The 13,943-nt window shown below is 54.7% G+C and overlaps 1 non-coding gene across 1 annotated transcript; it reads left to right on the top strand.

Moving 5' to 3' along the window:
• The first annotated feature begins 12,687 nt into the window (after positions 1–12,687).
• Positions 12,688–12,769, top strand: TRNAF-AAA (transfer RNA phenylalanine (anticodon AAA)). The gene has a single exon. It is a non-coding gene; the product is annotated as a tRNA-Phe (tRNA).
• Positions 12,770–13,943: the final 1,174 nt, after the last annotated feature.

The raw sequence follows: 13,943 nt of genomic DNA, 5'->3' as shown, positions 1-13,943 counted from the left end.
ACTTTGTGCAGCAGAGCTGTGTGGAGTCCTGTGGTGGTTTGTTCTCCTCCTGCCTCACTTAACCCTCTGCTCTGCAAGGAAGAGCAAGTGGCCTCTGTGCCGAGCTTACGCCCAGTTGAGGGTGGAGTTCCAACGCATGAAAGTAAGCAAGCAGTCAAGAGAAAGACCAGAAAGCCTTGGCAAAGTGGGGAGTGAGTGTCTGACGTGGTGATCTCAGCCCTGTGATACCTCTCATGGTCAGCCTTGAGTCTGGCCACTGAAAGCACTCAAGAGCTGATCTCAGTTCTTCTGCCAGTGTACCCGGCGCATCTTTGCATGTATGGTCAGGAAGCAGTGACTTTTCACTGCGTGCCCTGAGTACCCCCGGCAGAGGAGAGAAGCAGGCTTATGAACTGGGCTGAGATGACAACACTCCTTGAGGTGGCAGGACAAAATGGACACGTGTGCTCAGCTGAGTTGTGGAGGGCTCCTTCAGAAACAGGCAGGGACAAGTTGCCTTTCTGAGCCTGAATCTCAGCCAGAGCCGGGCCATTTGGAAGTCAGGTTTATTCCTCCTTTCGTTTTGGTGATGTACCTTGTTGCTCACAGGTGTTTTGGAGGAAAAAAGCACCTAAGCTGCTCAGCAGAAAAGCAAGGCCTCCTACATGCAAGTGTGCAGCCAAGCACAAAGAAATATCCAGTGTCCCTGTTCAGTCTCACAGATGATGCATTTCTCTCCTCAGTGCTGCTCACTGTGCTGAGTTTGTGTGGCGGGGGGTTTTGGTAGCGGGGGAGGGGGGTACAGCGGTGGCCCCCTGTGTGAAGCTTCTCTAAAGCTCTTCCACCTCCAGCTCAGACCTGCCTCTGGCCAAGGCCAAGCCAATCAGCGACAGTGGCTGCGCGTCTGCGATACCGTATTTAAGAAGGGGAATCTGAGAGGGGGTTGGGACTCGCGAGGAGGAGTTTTGAGAAGGACACCTGTGCAAACACTGAGGCCAGTGGAGGAAGGAGGAGGAAGCAGAGGAGGCGCACCGGAGCAGAGACCCCCCCTGTATCCCCTGGTGAGACGGCAGGGCCACCATCGCCCCCCCCCCCCCCCCGCCCCCGACCCGCCACCCATGGAGGTCACCGGTGGAGCAGAGATCTGCCTGTGGCCTGTGGAGGACCTCACACCGGAGTAGGCGGCTGCGCACGAAGAAGGCCGAGACTCTGAGGGAAGAAGACCCCACTGTTGTATTTTGGTGCTGGGAGGACTGCAACACGTGGCGGGGGGACCCATGCTGAGCAGCCCAGGAACGGCTGCATCCCATGGCAAGAACTCATGCCAGAGAAATTTCATGAAGGACTGTCTCCCATGACAGGGGAGCCACATGGAGCAGAGGGAAGAATGCAGAAGAGTGCTTTCCCCCCTCTCCCTTTTTGAACAAGCGGCAGACTGACCACACCCCCCATCCCCTGCCCCTGCACCGCTGGGGCGAGGAGGTAGAGGTACCAGGAACAAAACTGAGCCCAGGAAGAAGGGAAGCATGGGGGAAGATGTTTTTAAGATGTGGTAATGCTTCTCACCATCCCATTCTGTCCGTTAAGTGTTGTGGTTAGTGTTTCGAATTAAAGTGATGTTCTTTGATTTCTTCCCCTAACGAGCCTGTGTTTTGCCCTTGACCATAATGAGTGAGACACCCCTCCCTGTCCTTATCTTGATTCCTGACCCTTTTTCTTTGCTTTCTCCTTCCCTGTGCTGGCGGGGAAGGGCTTAGGGAATGGCTGCATGGTCTCAGGTCCATTGCTCTTCTGGCCACGGTCACATGGCCGCAGTTTTTTTGAAAGACAAATCTCCTATTGTTTTATTGTCTGCATGGGGTGTTCTCAGCCACTGCCAGCTTAGATTTAGGTTGGGACTTCAGGTCACATTGACCCTGAGGTAAAACCTCTTAGTCCTAGGCAGTGTTTGTTCCCCTAAGCAAGTTGCCTAGCAGTGTTGTAGGGAAGGGGGCTTTACTGTTTCCCTGGGCACCAGGTAAAGAAGGGAGGAAGGGAAGGCAGCTGTGTGGAGACAACCAGGCATGGTGGCAGTTGTGGGGTGGGCTAATAGCCCCCGCTTTGCTTCTCAAACTTAGCTGAGGGGGACTCCAAGCCTGCTGAGAGCAGTAGGGTGGGGACATTGCTGCAGGGATGACGGTGACCTCCCGGCAGCACGTCCACCCTCACGGAGACGCAGGGTGGGGTCAACCCTTGATCAAAGACCACGACTGCTGTGCACGTTCTTGGTGTGTAGGGGGGATGGTTTGCGAGAGTGGGAGAGTTCTATGGAAAGCACAAGGTAGAGCCTGGCTGAGGAAAAGTGTGGAGGGGCAAAGTGAGAATAAATGGGAGGTGTGGATGACTTGGAGGGAGACAGGAGACAGCTTGTGTCGGTGGAATAGTTTTGTCTGGATGGTTTTGCCAGCTCTGGCAAGCACTGTGCAATGCCTGAGCATGGACCAAAATACCAAACGGCCTGCAAAACCGATCATTTCCATCACTAGATGAAAATAGCTCTGATTCCCTTTTGGCTCTGGAGGAGGAGAGTGGCGCTGAGTAGATGGTATGGAGGTGGTACATGTGGCAGTGCCTGTCTGCATGCAGGGCAAGGGTGGGAGGTGGTTGCAGTGGAGATGGCGAGCACGAGGAGCAGCTTGAGGAATGGTGTGTGCAGGCGGCTGGAGGGAGGAAGCCAGCCAGTCTGTGAAGTGGAGGAGCAGGAGGCCGTCCAGGCTCTGAAGTGGAGGAGCAGGAGGCAACGCTGCCCACAGGTGCGCTGGTGGAATAGTGCTGAGCACAGCTGCCTTCCAAGCAGTTGACCCGTCTTCATGATTCCTGGCCAATGCTGGCAAACGGCTCTTCAGCCTGGCTCCAGGATGGGTGCCTTCACATCTTCCGCGGGCAGGCTCTTCTGCTCAGAAACCACCCAGCTTTCCCCTGGGGTTTCAAGCCACGGCCCTGGCTTCCCTGCAGCCTTGAGACCAGCTGAGACCAGTGCTTTCTGCCTGCTGGGAGGGCTCCAGGCTTGACTCTTCACTGCAGTGCTGGTACGGGAGCCAGGAGAGAGGCTTTTTTGGCCTGGCACAGAGCTGGTCCTGCTGCTGCGGCTGCTGTGGCTGGTTGCACCTGGCAAGGAAAGCGTGCTGCCATGGCAGGGTGCAGATGAAGATCAATAATGCCTGGGTGGTGCTCAAGGGACAGACTGTGCTTCATGAGGCCGGGTATGCAATTTGGCTGTGTGGTGAGAGGAGGCCTATTCTTTGTGCGATGGCTCAAAGGCCTGTCCGTCTGAGCTGAAGTCACCCTGGAGACGCTGACCTACCCTCTCCAGGCTCCGGCATCGCAGAGACACCCTGAAGTTTACTGGAACTGCGTGTAACAATGCTCCTGGTAACTAAGAACTGAGACACCCTCATTGCTCTTGCAGCTTACGGCCTGTGGGCCAAGGCAAACACAAGGCGCCTCTCATAACTGGATTCTCTACCGAACGGGGACAAAGCTTCTCAAGTCTCTCACTCCAGGGTTGCTTAAAGGAAAAAAAGCCATGCTCTTTGCTGTGCTGACAGTCAAAAAGCATCCTGGGCAGTGGCGTTGTATGTGGGGTTTGTGTTAGCACACGAGTTACAGACTCCCACTCTGTCATCAGCAGTCCTACGAGTAGGTGGAGTTAAGAATGGGAGGATCGTGATTGCACATGTCAGTTCCCTATGGAAATGCCCACCCTAACCTCATCTGGCAGTCACACTGCCTACCTCCAGACATGAAAAGAGGTGCTTTTCTCCTTTCCTCTCCATACGCATCCCCTGGAATTTTTTCCCACAGCAGCATAGAAAAAGAGAGAAGTGCCATGACTGTTTTTCATATGATGTTTGTGAGCAAAAATTAAGAGCACCAAAGTGCTCATTCAAACTATCTGTATTAAATACCTCAAGGAACAATTTGGCAACTGGCCCCACAGGGCCATGATCAGCAGGTTACAGATTCATGCTCAACGGCTCTAAGGCTTTTTGGTGCTCTGCTATCAGTTGAGGGAGCTCTATCCCCAACTGGTGGTGAGCTCAGCACAGAAGTCAGTGCTCTTCCTTGCAGAGCAGAGGGTTAAGTGAGGCAGGAGGAGAACAAACCACCACAGGACTCCACACAGCTCTGCTGCACAAAGTCTTTAATGAGAAGGAAGAAACGCAGTGGCACAGAACAGAGACCAAGAAACACATCTGCAGGGTTCAGGGAGGCACAGAGAATGGCCCGTTTCCCAAGGACAAGCTCCACACAAAGCGCTTGCCTTTTCCCATTCTGCTCTACCTGCTGGCCATCCCAGACCACCAAGAGCAGTCCCTAACTCCGGCACCCTCCCCCCAGCAGCAGGAGGTTCAGCAAAGCAGAAGAGAACGAGCCCTTTCTCGAGGAGCTCAGAGCAAAGCAGAACCACAGGAGACATGACAAGGCCTGCCGTGCAGTGAGGAGAAGTGGGCACAGATCCCTCCTGCCAGGTGAGGTGAGGACACCCAGCCCGTCTGCAAGCCAGGGCCACGCTCCTGCTGCTGCAAGGTCCCTGTCTTCCATCCTGCTCCAAAGGGGATGACCTGCCGCATTCAGCAGTTCATACTGCAGCGGGGGGGAGGCAGACACAGCCCTGACCCTCCCAGGCCAAGGGAGCCCCCAGAAGAGATGGGAACCCCCCCGGCGCTGAGGGAGCTGCCAACAGCAGCTGACAGAGAGGATCCCACGGCTGTGCTCTGGGGGAAAGAGGTGAGGATGGGGCCCGGCAGGGTCACCACCACCGGGGAGGCCTCGATGAACACCGTCGAGTCAGCGCAGCGGGCGACACAGGGCTCAGTGCAGCTGCTTGCCAGTGGGGTTGGGCCAGAGGCACCGCAGGGGCGTGGGGGACAGGGTCTGCAGCAAGACATCTCTCAGTGAGGGAGGCAAACCTGAAACACAGAGCAGGCAGGAAGCACCAAATTCAGTATCAGCCTGTCTTTCTTTTCCTCAGCTCTCTCTGTGGACACTGTATGCTTTAAAAGCTCAGACTGTGCCTACATCTCCCACGACCCTCATCGTGCCCTCCGAGTTGCACGGTACAGGAAGGCTGACCCACGTAGGGATAGGACCCAGCACAGTGGGTTTGAAGCCCCCGTGGAAACACTGATCACAGCCCACCTCCAGAACGCGCAGTGCTGATCTTGAAGGCACTGGATGCACCTGGCCATTTGGATAGAGACCATCTGCTGCAGGTGCAAATTCTGGTGGGCAGGCCTCCCTGCAGCTGAGCCCCATTGATTCCCTTCTGCTTGGAAGAACCCCCTCTTCCCAGGCCTCCCCAGCCACCTCCGCCAAAAGGGAAAGAGGTGACAGCCCTTCAACTGTTCTATTGCAGGCCCAGGCTGAGGCAGCCCAAGTGTCAACCTGAGCAGCCACCATGACAGCAGTTCAGCCCACAGAGAGAGAGATGCAGCAGACTCAGGCTTACCTCGTTCCTCGAGGAAAGAGAGGCAAGAGAGGAGGATGCAGAGCCTGGAGCAGCGCAGGCTTTTATGCTGTGTCCCCGAGCCCTGTGGGGCCACAAACATTCCTTGCTCATGAAGCATCTGAACACCTAGCAGTTGTCGCTTGCCGAGGACTCGCTGGTGATTCAGCCCTTGCCTCTTTCATCTGAAATGTTGTGCTCCCGCTTCACACCACTGAACATCAAAACGATTCATCTGTGTCCCAGCTTCCTAAGTCCAATCAACACGGAGCTCTCAGGCTAGTGTAGAAGGGGATTTGAAGTGGGTTTGCATGATACAGATTGCCTTTGTCACTTTGCCTTCTTCATGGCGAGCATGGCCACCAGTCACAGTGAAATTCAGCTTTGAGGGACACCTCAAGTCAAGTGCTGTCAGTGCAGGCACTCCGCTTAACCCTGAGAGACATTTCCCCCCACGGGTCATCGTAGACACACTGTGAGTAAGTTCAGGCAGCAGGGCAAGATGGCACAATCCCCTATGGTGGGAGAAGAGACTCATCTCACCAGGGGTGAGGCAAAGCTCAACTCAACGGCAAAGTCTGTTGTGGGCTGGAAGGATGTCCCCTGTGGGCAGGACTGATGGCCGTGAGGACCTTGCTTACGCTCATCAGGCTCTGCCACAGACTGGTGATGTGAGCAAAGCCGTGCCCACGTCCTTCCCTGAAGGAGACCCACACCCAAATTGACCTGTTCTGCTCAGGGAGTTCATCCCAGAGGCCAGAGGCCACCATGGCCTGCTTTTGAGGGGATGCTCGGGGCACAGAGCCAAGAGCTCCTGGCCCTTTACTCTGGGTCAGGAATGGGGTGGCCCATTCCATGCATTTCCGATTTCAAAGGGGCATTGGATCAGTCTCCCAGAGCACTGGGAGTCATCGTGATGTGGAAGAGTTGGGAAAAACCCTGAGCTCCTGGCAAACATGAGTCACCCTGCTGTGGACTTCAGTGGACACGGTGGCCTGGTTCCCATGCGTGCCAGGGATACCAGAGCTCATAGCCCCAAAGTGCCGCCTTCCTCAAGGGTATTTCCACACATTTTAGCACCATTCCTGAATCCACTGGTGCTTCTCTGCAATCTCCTGCATTTGCTGTCTTCCATGGCATGGTGGCTTTTGGTGGCTGCTCAGGGGCTCGTGTGACGCAGTGTCCCCCAGAACAACAAAGGTTGGAATGGACCTCTGGAGGTCTTCTGCTCCGATCCACTGCTCTGTGCAGAGCAAACTTCCCAGGTACCTCCGCAGGCTCTGGGCCTTGTCCTGTTGACTTCTGAACACTGCCACTGTCAGAGAGGTCCCTGTCTCTTGAGTAGCTCTTCCAGGGCTGCACCATGAGCTGTGTCAGTGCTTTTCCCAAACAGACATTTCCCTTGTTGCAACTTGTGGTTGTTGCTCCTTGCCCTTTTGCAGTGCACCTCTCAGGAGAGTCTGGCTCCATCCTTTCTCTAACCTCCTGGAGCTGGTGGGAGACAGCTGTTCCATTCCCTCCTCCCCACTTTGCTCATCTCCGCCAGGTTCCACAAACCTTGTGCCCTCGGCCTCACCCCATACGTCCCTCGCTCCAGCCCTTACGTCCCGCCTGCTCCTCTGCCAGTACCTCTCTCCATGAGAGATCATCACCACCACCTCTCTTGCCCCTGGGGATGCAAAATGGGGCACACCAATCCAGATGTGTCCTCTGCAGAGCCAAGGGAAGGGCAACCCTCCCTCCCCTCAGCTTTCGACAAACAGCTTGAGTTGGAAAGGCCCTTTTGAGATGACCCACGCCAACCATGGATCCACCAAACAGGTCTGCTTTCACCTGAACAGGGGCTTGAGGCCCGTTCCCCACCCTACCAGCCAGAGGCTCTCACAGCTGATCCTCCCACAAGTGGGCCACCAGATGACACTGAGGGTGCCAGCAGCACTGGTGAGCAGATCCCAGGGTTATGGGGTGAGGTCTGGAGATGGACAGGAAGTAACTATCAGGATTAGGAGTGAAGGCTCCCCCCGCGATTTACAGTGAAAGCCGTGCTGGGACAGATTTTCTCTCCTCTCTCCAGCCCTTCTGCCCAGAAGGGATTTCTAGTCAGTGGCATAAAAATGAAACGCAGAGACGGCGGCATGCCTCGCACACACCCAGCCCTTGTGCTCTCCAACCTCTTAGCTCAAGCAGATCAAACCTAGAACTAGGTGGGTTTTAAAGTGGGATGAAACAACCCTGCTGAGAACGAGGTAGACAAGTGGGCATCCTTGACGTGTCATCACACGCACCACATGAAAACTGCCATTCAACCCGGGAAGAGCTACACAAGAGACAGTGACCTCTCTGACAGCGGCAGTGTTCAGTCGTCAATGGCACAAGGCCCAGTGCTTCCTGAGGTAACTGGGAAGTTTGGTCTGCTCCGAGCAGGAGCAGAGGACTACCAGCGGTCCCGTCTGACCTTCATTACTCTGGGGTGCACTGGGTCTCATGGGCCCCTGAGCAGCCACCAAAAGCAACACCTTGCAAGGTAGCAGCAGCAGAACAGGCCAGCATAAAAGTTCCACTTGTTTCAGGAACGGTGCTAAAATGTGTGGCAAAGTCCTTGGGGAAAGCAGATGTATTGGAGGAATGAGGCTATGGGCTATGGTATCCCTGGCATGCCTGAGGCCGGGCCACCATGTCCACTGAAGTCCACAGCAGGCTGACTCATGTTTGCCAGGAGCTCAGGGTTTTTCCCAACTCTTCCACATCACGATGACTCCCAGTGCTCTGGGAGACTGATCCAATGTCCCTTTGAAATCGGAAATGCATGGAATGGGCCACCCCATCCCTGACCCAGAGTAAAGGGCCAGGAGCTCTTGGCTCCGTGCCCCGAGCCTCTCCTCAAAAGCAGGCCATGGTGGCCTCTGGCCTCTGGGATGAACTCCCTGAGCCAAACAGGCCACGCTGGGTGTGGGTCTCTTTCAAGGAAGGGGCAAGGACGCGGACATGTCTTTGATCGCAACACCAGTCTGTGGCAGAGCCTGATGAGCGTAATCAAAGACTTCCTGCCTACATGCCACCTGCCTACAAGGGGCATCCCCACAGACCACAATGGTGCTTCCTTGTCGTTGAGCTTTACCGCATCTCTGGAGACGTGAGTCTCTTCTCCCACCATCTCCTGCGACCCTACCATGACCCGCTGGGAGAGAGATGTCTCCCAGTGTTGGCCTGACGCCATGCACTGAAAGCACTTCAGAGCTGACTTGGGATGTCCCTGAAACTGAATTTCACCGTGACTGGTTGACAACCTCACGGTGAAGAAGACGATGTAAGGAACTGATGCACGTCATGGAAAGCCGCTTAAAATCTCTGCACAGCTAGTCTGAGAGCTCTGAGCCAATTGGTCTTAGCAGGCGTGAACACAACTTAGTTATATTGATATTAGATGATATGCAGCAGGAGCAAAATATTTCAGATGAAAGAGGCAAGGGCTGAATCACCAGCGAGTCCTCGGCAAGGGACAGCTGCTAGGTGTTCAGATGCTTCATGAGCAAGGAATGTTTGTGGCCCCACGGGTCTCGGGGACACAGCATAAAAGCCTGCGCTGCTCCAGGCTCTGCATCCTCCTCTCTTGCCTCTCTTTCCTCGAGGAACGAGGTAAGCCTGAGTCTGCTGCATCTCTCTCTCTGTGGGCTGAACTGCTGTCATGGTGGCTGCTCAGGTTGACACTTGGGCTGCCTCGGCCTGGGCCTGCAATAGAACTGTTGAAGGGCTGTCACCTCTTTCCCTTTTGGCGGAGGTGGCTGGGGAGGCCTGGGAAGAGGGGGTTCTTCCAAGCAGAAGGGAATCAATGGGGCTCAGCTGCAGGGAGGCCTGCCCACCAGAATTTGCACCTGCAGCAGATGGTCTCTATCCAAATGGCCAGGTGCATCCAGTGCCTTCAAGATCAGCACTGCGCATTCTGGAGGTGGGCTGTGATCAGTGTTTCCACGGGGGCTTCAAACCCACTGTGCTGGGTCCTATCCCTACGTGGGCCAGCCTTCCTGTACCGTGCAACTCGGAGGGCACGATGAGGGTCGTGGGAGATGTAGGCACAGTCTGAGCTTTTAAAGCATACAGTGTCCACAGAGAGAGCTGAGGAAAAGAAAGACAGGCTGATACTGAATTTGGTGCTTCCTGCCTGCTCTGTGTTTCAGGTTTGCCTCCCTCACTGAGAGATGTCTTGCTGCAGACCCTGTCCCCCACGCCCCTGCGGTGCCTCTGGCCCAACCCCACTGGCAAGCAGCTGCACTGAGCCCTGTGTCGCCCGCTGCGCTGACTCGACGGTGTTCATCGAACCCTCCCCGGTGGTGGTGACCCTGCCGGGCCCCATCCTCACCTCTTTCCCCCAGAGCACAGCCGTGGGATCCTCTCTGTCAGCTGCTGTTGGCAGCTCCCTCAGCTCCGGGGGGGTTCCCATCTCTTCTGGGGGCTCCCTTGGCCTGGGAGGGTCAGGGCTGTGTCTGCCTCCCCCCCGCTGCAGTATGAACTGCTGAATGCGGCAGGTCATCCCCTTTGGAGCAGGATGGAAGACAGGGACCTTGCAGCAGCAGGAGCGTGGCCCTGGCTTGCAGACGGGCTGGGTGTCCTCACCTCACCTGGCAGGAGGGATCTGTGCCCACTTCTCCTCACTGCACGGCAGGCCTTGTCATGTCTCCTGTGGTTCTGCTTTGCTCTGAGCTCCTCGAGAAAGGGCTCGTTCTCTTCTGCTTTGCTGAACTTCCTGCTGCTGGGGGGAGGGTGCCGGCGTTAGGGACTGCTCTTGGTGGTCTGGGATGGCCAGCAGGTAGAGCAGAATGGGAAAAGGCAAGCGCTTTGTGTGGAGCTTGTCCTTGGGAAACGGGCCATTCTCTGTGCCTCCCTGAACCCTGCAGATGTGTTTCTTGGTCTCTGTTCTGTGCCACTGCGTTTCTTCCTTCTCATTAAAGACTTTGTGCAGCAGAGCTGTGTGGAGTCCTGTGGTGGTTTGTTCTCCTCCTGCCTCACTTAACCCTCTGCTCTGCAAGGAAGAGCACTGACTTCTGTGCTGAGCTCACCACCAGTTGGGGATAGAGCTCCCTCAACTGATAGCAGAACACCAAAAAGCCTCAGAGCCGTTGAGCATGAATCTGTAACCTGCTGATCATGGGCCTGTGGGGCCAGTTGCCAAATTGTTCCTTGAGGTATTTAATACAGATAGTTTGAATGAGCATTTTGGTGCTCTTAATTTTTGCTCACAAACATCATATGAAAAACAGTCATGGCACTTCTCTCTTTTTCTATGGTGCTGTGGGAATAAATTCCAGGGGATGCGTATGGAGAGGAAAGGAGAAAAGCACCTCTTTTCATGTCTGGAGGTAGGCAGTGTGACTGCCAGATGAGGTTAGGGTGGGCATTTCCATAGGGAACTGACATGTGCAATCACGATCCTCCCATTCTTAACTCCACCTACTCGTAGGACTGCTGATGACAGAGTGGGAGTCTGTAACTCGTGTGCTAACACAAACCCCACATACAACGCCACTGCCCAGGATGCTTTTTGACTGTCAGCACAGCAAAGAGCATGGCTTTTTTTCCTTTAAGCAACCCTGGAGTGAGAGACTTGAGAAGCTTTGTCCCCGTTCGGTAGAGAATCCAGTTATGAGAGGCGCCTTGTGTTTGCCTTGGCCCACAGGCCGTAAGCTGCAAGAGCAATGAGGGTGTCTCAGTTCTTAGTTACCAGGAGCATTGTTACACGCAGTTCCAGTAAACTTCAGGGTGTCTCTGCGATGCCGGAGCCTGGAGAGGGTAGGTCAGCGTCTCCAGGGTGACTTCAGCTCAGACGGACAGGCCTTTGAGCCATCGCACAAAGAATAGGCCTCCTCTCACCACACAGCCAAATTGCATACCCGGCCTCATGAAGCACAGTCTGTCCCTTGAGCACCACCCAGGCATTATTGATCTTCATCTGCACCCTGCCATGGCAGCACGCTTTCCTTGCCAGGTGCAACCAGCCACAGCAGCCGCAGCAGCAGGACCAGCTCTGTGCCAGGCCAAAAAAGCCTCTCTCCTGGCTCCCGTACCAGCACTGCAGTGAAGAGTCAAGCCTGGAGCCCTCCCAGCAGGCAGAAAGCACTGGTCTCAGCTGGTCTCAAGGCTGCAGGGAAGCCAGGGCCGTGGCTTGAAACCCCAGGGGAAAGCTGGGTGGTTTCTGAGCAGAAGAGCCTGCCCGCGGAAGATGTGAAGGCACCCATCCTGGAGCCAGGCTGAAGAGCCGTTTGCCAGCATTGGCCAGGAATCATGAAGACGGGTCAACTGCTTGGAAGGCCGCTGTGCTCAGCACTATTCCACCAGCACACCTGTGGGCAGCGTTGCCTCCTGCTCCTCCACTTCAGAGCCTGGACGGCCTCCTGCTCCTCCACTTCACAGACTGGCCGGCTTCCTCCCTCCAGCCGCCTGCACACACCGTTCCTCAAGCCGCTCCTCGTGCTCGCCATCTCCACTGCAACCACCTCCCACCCTTGCCCTGCATGCAGACAGGCACTGCCACATGTACCACCTCCATACCATCTACTCAGCGCCACTCTCCTCCTCCAGAGCCAAAAGGGAATCAGAGCTATTTTCATCTAGTGATGGAAATGATCGGTTTTGCAGGCCGTTTGGTATTTTGGTCCATGCTCAGGCATTGCACAGTGCTTGCCAGAGCTGGCAAAACCATCCAGACAAAACTATTCCACCGACACAAGCTGTCTCCTGTCTCCCTCCAAGTCATCCACACCTCCCATTTATTCTCACTTTGCCCCTCCACACTTTTCCTCAGCCAGGCTCTACCTTGCGCTTTCCATAGAACTCTCCCACTCTCGCAAACCGTCCCCCCTACACACCAAGAACGTGCACAGCAGTCGTGGTCTTTGATCAAGGGTTGACCCCACCCTGCGTCTCTGTGAGGCTGGACGTGCTGCCGGGAGGTCACCGTCTTCCCTGCAGCAATGTCCTCACCCTTCTTATAGCCCACCAACTCTCATTGTGCCTGGTTGTCTCTACCAGCTGCCTTCCCTTCCTACCTGTGTAACCCCTGTGACTGCACCTCTTAGGGCCCCTGGAAGCCTTATATTGGGTTTCTGTCCTGCTTAGTGCAGGTCCCAGCTGCAAACATTCAACTGGCACATTGCCCTGAATCTCCCATGGAGCCTGGTGTCAGTGTACAGGGCTTGTGATCAGCAGTGCAGAGAGTGCTGGAGCAGGTAGTTGTGGCCGAGTGGTCAAGGCGATGGACTAAAAATTCATTGGGGTTTCCCCTTATAGGTTCGAATCCTGCCAACTATGTGGCATAGTCCCTTTTTGGGCTGCCTGCAGTTGGCCACACTGCAGTCATGGTACTCCAGCTACCTGAACTGGCCACCCCTGTGCCTGCCATACTGGTTCTTGCCTCCCTCCAGAAATGCCTGCATGGATGGGAAATTCTTCTTCTATTTACAAGACAAGCAAGTTAAATGAAGACAAAACGGAGCGTTAAGAGGTCCAATCTTGTTAGTTCTTGAGGAGAACTTAAGAACCTGACCTTTACCACACATCCCAAGCAGCACATCCCCACCAGCTTCTCTTCCCTACACCTAAAACTACAGCTGCTCTGGTGGGTTGATCTTGGCTGGCTGCCAGGTGCCCACCAGGCTGCTCTGTCACTTCCCCTCCTCCACTGGATAGGGGGAGCGAAAATATAACAAAAGGTTTGTGGGTCGAGATAAGGACAGGAAAGACATTCACCACTTAAGACCACGGGAAAAACAGACCTCACCTGGGGAAATAAATGTAATTTACTACCAATCAAATCAGAGTAGGATCATTGGAAATGAAAACAAATCTTAAAACACCTTCTCCCCACCCCTTCTTTCTTCCTGGGCTCATCTTCACTCCCTATTTTTCTACGTCCTCCTCCCGGGCAGCAGAGGGGGATATGGAGTGAGGGTTGTGGTCAATTCATCACACATTGTCTGTGCTTCTCCTTCCTCCTCACTTTCTTCCCCTGATCCAGCATGGGGGGTCCCAGCTATGGAAGACAGTTCTCCATGAACTTATGCAGTGTGGGTCCTTCCCATGGGCTGCACTTCTTCATGAACTGCTTCAGCATGGGACTTTTCCATGGGGTGCACTCCTTCAGGAACAGAATGCTGTCAGTCTCAGTCCAGCCGGGATTGGCAACGCACAGAAGAAAGACAAACTCACACCAGTTTGTTGAAGGGGGGGCATTGCCAAGAGCAAACACTGCTGCACAATGTGCAAGCTCCCAATTTATTTCCACCTGTTTACATTGGTTCCTTTTTACTTTTACATCCTACTGACCTTCAGGTTGTGCCTGTTTATTACTTACATGCTCACCACGCTCTGCAGGTGGTGTTTTTTACTGCTGTTTTTCACAAAACATGGTGTTACATAATGCTACCTCAGTTTCCCAAAATCATTCTTCTAACCTCAGTGTCAGTTTACATATTTCTAACTACCA

This window comes from Strix uralensis, chromosome 11, assembly GCF_047716275.1.
Source record: "Strix uralensis isolate ZFMK-TIS-50842 chromosome 11, bStrUra1, whole genome shotgun sequence".
NCBI lineage: Eukaryota > Metazoa > Chordata > Aves > Strigiformes > Strigidae > Strix > Strix uralensis.
Note: the sequence above shows the minus strand (reverse complement) of the source record. Positions and strands in the feature narration are given on the sequence as shown.